We start from the raw sequence: 8,425 nt of genomic DNA on the forward strand, positions 1-8,425 counted from the left end.
TCTCTGAACCTTTACTCCCCGATCTGCCAATATTTGCTTTAGCAGTCCCTCTCCACAAGAAGGGTATTCCTAGTTATTTCTTCTACAACTTCATCAAGCTCACCTTCTGTTATTTCTATGAATTGCAACTGACTGAGGCCGTAACGACCCATCCTACGATAAACGGTACTTTCTGAAACAGAAAGTAACGACACAATGTCCTTGATATTAAAGCCATCCTCCAGGTACCCCTCTAAAACTGACTTAGAAATTAAGTACTCAGGAGTGCCACACACTTATGTTCCTGGTTTCCTTGGTGGTGGATTGCTACTGTAGTTTAAACACTCTAACCTTAAATTCATCATTGCGTTGCGATCGTTCACACCTAAAAGTTCCATTTCTTCAGAAGATAGCTTACATATTTGATCCACAGTTACCTTTTCACGCTGGAAGTTCTCAATAAGATGCGCAAGGTGCATATTATCAAGTATAGTTGACAAAGTGTCGTTGCTTGTTTCCGCCATTTTGTTGTCTTTAACACCGGGGAAGAGAAAGAACTGGGACCCATCTAAAAACCGGTTTAACCAGTTCATGATAGCAAGTAAGGCCTGGTTACTAGAGCTTGGATCGGAAATGAGGTCAAGAAGACATAAAGACGAAACCACATCACGTAATGATCAAACCACATAGCGAAGATACCAGACAACATAACAGCGTAACCACATTACATCATGACAAGTGCACAAAACATAACTTAAGAACCTCAATACATCACGATAAAACCACACCACGTAATGAAGTTATTACACCACGTCATGATAAAAACACATCACATCAGGACCACATTACAAGACATAATGAAGAAACCACAAAACATAATGAAGCAACTACAACACATAATGAAGGAACCACACAACATAATGAAGAAACCACACCAAATAATGATAAACAACCACATAAGAAAGTTATGGCTTTCCATAGTTTAGTTTTATTTTGTGAATCTTGTGTCTGAAAGCAACATGATAAATAGTGTAATGTTTTTTTTCATTTTTGCAGGACCACAGGGAATTGTCACCAGCAACCATATCAAATCACTGCTGTTCGCTATTGTATGCGGTCAAATTCCTTCACTGGAAGAGCACTCCAGAGTAACTGGATATTACGGTGATCAAACAGCTGAGAACTCAGGCCACTTTTTTCCAGCATCAAAGGCAATTTAGAATGTCCCCAGACGAAAGAAGAGCTGATGGTTCTTAACCGTTGACTTGACTGGTAAGCACAAGTAATATTATTTTACTGCTTTGCAATGGGTAACAATCCATCTTCTTATGAAAAATAAAGTTTCAACATGTCATCTCTTGCACAAAGTACACCCAAAACAAATGGCTAGTGAATGTAGTATTTATATCCATATAAACCAATGAAACTAAGACAATGCTGTGACCAAATTTCTAAATTGTAAGCCACAAACATCTAAACCATTGTTGTAGACATATTTGGAGAGGGTTTCTCTTTGCGGAGAACAGGTCATGCAGTTGGCTCAAACAGATACCCATTAGCGTACATTTTGGCATGAGAGGTTAATATTAGAGATAACCCTGCTAGGCAGTCAATGTGGCATTTTTAAGCCTGCCATCTTTGTCACCCCTTGGCAAGTTAACATGGCAGACAGTTGATGAATGAAAGTTTTCATTTACATTTCCAATGACATCATTCCAACTTCAGGATATTTGAAAGCGTGTTTGTACTACGTGCACATTTTGATTGGGGTAATATTCTCAGTTAACTTTTAAACATCAGTTATCCTTCTTTATGTTTAAAAAGCCTTCGAAGCTTCATCACTAGGTGAATCAGAGAAAAAGCGAATGTTGTCTAAAAACATTGTTTTGGTCTAATAAAAATGAACTTCAATCTGTTCCTTGAATAGAGTTACCTTACATGTGACCAAAATCTACCCAGGCGGAAACCCTGTGCAGTGCGAAAGTTCTTTTAAATATCAGTTACTACTTATACAGACACGCAACGATCTGTCAACCCGACTTAATTCAGTCATAAAAATCCAAATGTATTTTCTCAAATCTAGCATACTGGTAGTTGACTGTATTATAATTTAAGCCGGGTGTAAACATTGTGGATTTTCATCAGAAGGTTACACACGAATCTAGTGAACTGAAAATTAACCAACGCTTAGATTTTGTTTAAAAAAGTTTTAATTCCTCGCCATTTAAGGTTAATTTTCATTGGAATCCCTATTTCATTGTTACTCAGGGAACAGGAGTTGAAATGATATTTTGTGCGTGGGTAAACACTACGTTCCAACGTACGTCCTACATGTTTCAACATAAACAAAAGCTCAGAGACCTTTAAGAATTTAGAAAGAGTTTGTTTTATAGCTGCTCAAGCTAGTCCACTGATTTAGCAATGCTTGTCGGCTTTTCAATTTACCTTTTTTCCATGAACATTGAGTCATGTGTTTCAAATACAAGTTTGTACTGGCTTGTTGTTTTGCAAAATACACACAAATGCGTGTATGAATGACAAAGGTTCCTCCTCCAATTAAAATACACACTTAGGGGTGAAATTACTCACAAATGTGTGTAACTACCAGATCAGTAAATTTTACACGTGTAATTACTCCTACCTTACACACACTGTCCACAAATACTGCACGCAGACTACACACATTTCACATGCATGTAGGTGCTGCAATCCCTTCGACCAGTACTGTACATCTGTGAGTGACAAATTTGCATTTTTCAACACCTAATGATAGTCCTTTCAATGCTTTGTGCATCTACAACTAAAAACTATGGATATGTGCAGGCTAATGGATACAACATTTTGCAGTAAGCAGATTGTCAACGCTTGCAGTGTGCACAGAGATTATTTTGAGCTGGCTCTCAATAAGAGGGATAAAGCACATGAGTGCTGTGACCTGGTGATTTTGGCCATGTGTTGTCATCCCTCAAGGCTGGGGTGTTGAGGTTCATACCCTGAAGATTCAAAGAAACTGGCAGGAATTTCATCCCAATCAGGTCAAAGACAGAAATGTCCTCTTGATGAAGGTTTCACCAGAGGTGACACTTTACCTCCACAACTATAAAACTGCAAAGTTCTTTGGCCATCAGAGCTGACTTTGAATGTAAAACAAAGCAGCAGAATGACTTAATTAACACTTTTGAATATTTTGATTGGTCTTCTATCTTCTTATTGATCATGGGGACAGACCAGCTCTAGTTGTATTGTTTTGGTGGGATTACACAATAGTTGTTGGGCAATCTGATATCGTCACTTCTCCATGTCGAGGGTGTGAGGATTTTTCTTCTTGGTGCCTATTTTTGTTACCGAGTGAAGGCCAACGCTTGAAATTTGCCAAGAGCTGTGATTATGATACTATGATATTATGATACTTCCTGAGATGTTGTACTAAAAAGAAACTAATCCACGTCACACCATTTCTTCTGACCACAGGCAGATCATGAACTGTGCAAAATACTGCTGGACTTAATGAACAATCACCATCCACAATTGGTTGGCAAGCAAAGTGGTGACATCTTGCTTCTGTCAAGGACATTATCTTCAAGCTGTAATGCAGTAACTTATTGTCTTTCCATTTGGGGTGATTAGCAGGACAAATTCACCCCAGATTCTAGTATCACAATCAAACCCTAACCATAACCCTAACTAGATTCCTGCAGAGTAGATATGCCCTCCTAATCCAACTTTTTCAAATGGTCACCAAACTGTTCCATGTTACGTCAGCAACGTCATACTAGATATGACGTCACAGTGGGCCTTATAGATCACGCTGTGTAAATTTGAAGTCATTTGATTAAATCCTGTAGAATTTATGTGTTTGAAAATTTGGAGGGGGCAATGACACACAAAAGTAGTTAAGGGGGTTGGTATGGGGTACAAAGAGATGCTGCCTAATTAGCATATGTCAATCAAAAGACCATCTAATTAGCATAGGTGATGGGTTACCTAGCTTGTAGAGAAACTGTTCTTTAGCTGCCTTTTTCATCTGTCTCTTCTCCTCTAATTCCATCATTATCTGGAGATTTTCATCTGCTAACTCTTCGTCTCTCCACTGAAAAAACGTGAAGGTGACTTTCTGTCCACAGGAGAAGGGTCTTTGTTGATTGTCCCAAGAATTGGACACTCTTAGATTGCTTGGCTTGTCGCATTTGCACGGCAGTGTGTAACACTTGTAAATAGGTGATAATTTGATTGCAATGGCATTGCAGTAATCAACTAGCTTATCTTCGATGCAAAACACAGGGCAATTCTTTACACTGCACTTGAAACAAGCTTTTCCTGTTTTCTTGGAAGACGTCTTAACCCATCAGTGATGTGAATAGGACAATTAGCCAGTTTGCACACATGTTGTCGCAGTTCTTGGACAGAAGTAGGATTCATAGGTATCATTTGATTATTCATATTTTTGCTCTTTGCTCCTTTCATGGTTGCATGCTGCTTCTTCGAATCCATATTACCAGTTGTTGCATGACAATCGTGAATAACTCCTGTAGAACTCTTATACTTTGAATATCACAACAGCATTTGGTATGATTGGTCTCCCCGCTATACTAACAACAGACAACATACCTACCTATGGCTTGACATTCAGCCAAATTGACATACGATTGTGTCCTGCTCAAGAAGGTGAAGTCCCTATTACAATTCCGTGCAAGGTGTTGTGTGAAAATGCTGATCGGTACATTGAACATGCAAGGCAAGGAGGAATCCCAGAGGTGCCAGACGGAAAAGGCAAGGCTCTTGATAAACTTTGCGAGGCCCTATCAAAGTTTCCTACTCACTAGATTCTTGGCAAAGAAGTGGCAAGACTGAGTGAATTAGATTCCAAGTCGAAAGTAAACTTACACATTGTGGGTAAGTTTCTCAAGGCACTCACTGATGATGATGGCCAGTGTGTGGTTAACGCAAGTCATGAAAAGGACTTAAAAATGATTGCAGTGAACTGATCAGTCATAACAACCATTAAGGTTGGTTGAAAAGGACTTGGCATCAGTAAGTGGCACCTCTACAGTTTAATGTGGGTCCATCATTATATCTCTTAATATAGGCGCATTGAGCTATGGCGAACTTTTTGCCATAACTTTTTCGGTTTTAACGCCATGGCTAAGAAACTTTGGCATGAGCTACAGCTGATGGGAACTAATTGGATTTTACTAATGGAAAATATAGTTTACGAAATTAGGTCCCAGTTGGACCCCAAGTTTCAAAGAAAATCGCATGTAGTGAAAAATTTTGCTGTTAATTTTTGGTGCCAAAATTGCAAGGTAAGTACCCGAAATTCTGAAAATTTTTGTGGCATCTAGAATTTTGCTGATATTTTTGACAGAAATTTCTGGCATGTGTTAAAACCCAGAAGATGCATTCTGGACAAATTTCTGAGAGGACTTCTCAAGATGATTATCTGCCTTGCATTCACTGTCTGGGCTTTATAAAGAGAAAGGATCTTTGGAGGCAACATACAGGCAAAGTGATGCAAATGAAATTAGTCCCTTGTTCATCGAATTTTCGAAAGATGTTTCTTGGGGTTCTAAGCGAAAAAAATCACAATCTTTCTCGAAAATTTCAGATGGTGAAATCTGAGGTAGCAAATTTTCAAGGTAACCAAATTAAAATTTGAGATAGCGAAATTCGAAGCAGCAAATTTTTGTGACATGAACCGCAATGAATGACATTGCCATACAAGGGTGTGTAAATGACTAAACTCATATCGAAAATAGATTCAATGATCCGGCAGTTTAATTGGCTATTTCCGATGAAAAAAAGCAATTGCATCACACAACGAAAAAAGCGATTACCTCACAATAAAATTCCTCAAACACAGACTAATAAACCTTGTTTTAGCACCTTTAATTTTCAAGCCTGCATATCGATCGGTAAGACTGGGCGCCAATTTCACAAGTAGGTCAAGTCTGTTGAAGTTACAATGTTTACAGAAGCCTACTTTCCCAAAACAGTGTAGAAATGAGACAGAACTTTTACAGACAAAATTTTTATTTTATGAAACATTACATTTTGTTTTGGAACCAAAACTCAAAAGCTCTCAAATGTCCTTTGTGTGTTTTTAGCCCAAGCAGTGCATCTCTTGATCAGCTTGAGTTGAATCATACAAAATAGTCTCTGGATGTCTTCCCTTGTAAACTGAATCCTTGCTGGGTTTAAAGGCAATAAGCTTATTTCAAGCATTTTCTGCTTCCATATTGACCGTAAGCATCGACCTAGTGGTTCGTATTTATGTAGAGCCACGTGCCATATCACTTGAACACCATGTTGACAGATGTTGACAGACTTGGAAAACTTACAAACCCACAGTGGTTTGGCTTGCGGCACAGATGTTGCCTCCATAGCTATGTCATGTAAAGGGAAAGTGTGGCGTTCGCAAGAAAAGAGTACTTATAACATGCGCTGAAGCCAAAGTAAGTTGTTTGTTTTGCTGTCTGCCTGGGAAAAGGTAGACTTGCCACAAGGCAACCTTGTGAGTTTTAGGGTAGAATAGCTCAGCAAGCGAAGGAACTGCGAGGTTTTAGGCTGCATAGTGGCCGTGCAAGGGTCGCTAAGCGGCCAAGTGAGTAACAATTGTCCTTGGTCTGGCGGGTTATTAATAAACAAGATGATGGACTTTCCTTAGAGTCTAGGCAAAAAGCTGAGAAAAATGTAGGAAGATTGAGACACACAGTTTGGGGAGAAAGGGGTTGGGGTTGTAACAATTTCGAAATAGTCAAACAATGTAATAGGGTTTCCTCAATTAAAACAAGAGTAAATAAAATGGTTTTCAATTGAGCATCGAAATTAATTCTCCTTTCAGCAATTTAAATATCTCAGCTGGGTGGAGATCTTGCTTGTAAAGAAGTTCAATTTGGGTTTGCGTATAATTGGAAACTTTTGGCATAATTACCACAACCGAGTCTCAACGGGAATGATTGTGTAATGCATGTTAGCACTATTGAACACTAGCAGTTGCTATGGTAATACAAAAACAAGTTCACGTGGAGTCTGGGTCACAAAAACATGGCGTGGGTCGGCGAGTGGCCTTTGTGGCCTACAAATGTAAGCCAAGAAACAATAGAAGAATAATTGTGCAAGAGTTACGATGCTTTTAACATAAAGTAAACAGTAAAGGAAACCTTTGAAGCATATCATTTATCGAACAGAGCGATTTTTCACCCGAAAATTCGAGGTCAATTCTTGTTCCAAGTGAATTGTCATTTGAAAATTTGCATAGTTGGAAACAATAGGCATTGCGAGTTATCGTGACTTTTCGTCCTCACAAGTTTGACGTCATTGTGCAATGTGTCATGGACATTTCCAAGTTTCATGTAAAAGATGGGTGAAATTCGGGTCAGTACACCATCTTTAGCATCCCATATTGGCTACTCATTGAAGAAATGCATCGGAATTGTTTGTGGAAAAGCACTCCAGGAGAAAGACAGGTCTCCTTGAAGATGTTGAGCATTTTGAGAAGCTAATGGAAGCTGAGTGGAATTACCATATCAGCCATCACTCCATGACAACACTGAATGACGGGAGGTATAATCAACCAGACCTTGTCCTTGTTATAAGTGACTTTCAAACGTTAAAGGAGTACATTACCTTAAAGATCATTTTGCTCAGTTCAGAGTTGCAATCTGCAAGTAGACCAGATGTATGCACCTGGCGAGAACTGAGTGAAATGGTGCTGAACGGACTGATACTCTTCAACAAACGAAGAGGGGGAGAAGCCGCAAAACTTCAAGTTGAAACCTACACCAATCGCCCTGATTGGCAGAAAAGCACAAGTCAAGGTGTTGTTGCATCCTTAAGTGGCATAGAACAGCAGCTATTTAAGAGGTAAAAAATAAAAATACTCAAGACACAACAAGTTGATGATAACTAACAACAATGAGTAATCAAGGGTAATCACTGAGTAATCAACTCATCAGTCGTTGAGGACCATTGAGTATAGCTGAAATATACGTAAGTATACCCATGACTAGTTGAAAATGGAAAAAAATTGTGGCTTACTGGTTACTCATCCATGCCATGGATTACTCGGCTATTCAGTTATCAAAAGGTTCATACTCATGCTATCACTTAGTTGCATGTACAATAGAATCTCAATTTCACAATGACAGGGAGTCTGGATCAGAAGAAGATAGTGAAAATGATAGTGACGCTGACCTACCAAGTCGGAGTCCGAGTGTCCCAGTGTTAGGCTTTGTCATTTGCTGAAAGACTGGAGTTATGCTGAGAAACTCTTTACAACAAATTTTATATACCTACTGATATTTAGTGTTGTTGCTTCTTTTACAGCATTTTTTGCTCTTCGAACAGGAAGGAACAAGTAGCTCAAAGGGATCACCATCAGGATTAACTGGTATGATTATTTTCATTTCTCATTAGATTTATTGTCACACGCTGACATTTGGGGTTC

The sequence above is a fragment of the Orbicella faveolata genome, unplaced genomic scaffold (genome assembly GCF_042242905.1).
Source record: "Orbicella faveolata isolate gen_17 unplaced genomic scaffold, um_ofav_v1 contig_46, whole genome shotgun sequence".
NCBI classification, from domain to species: domain Eukaryota; kingdom Metazoa; phylum Cnidaria; class Anthozoa; order Scleractinia; family Merulinidae; genus Orbicella; species Orbicella faveolata.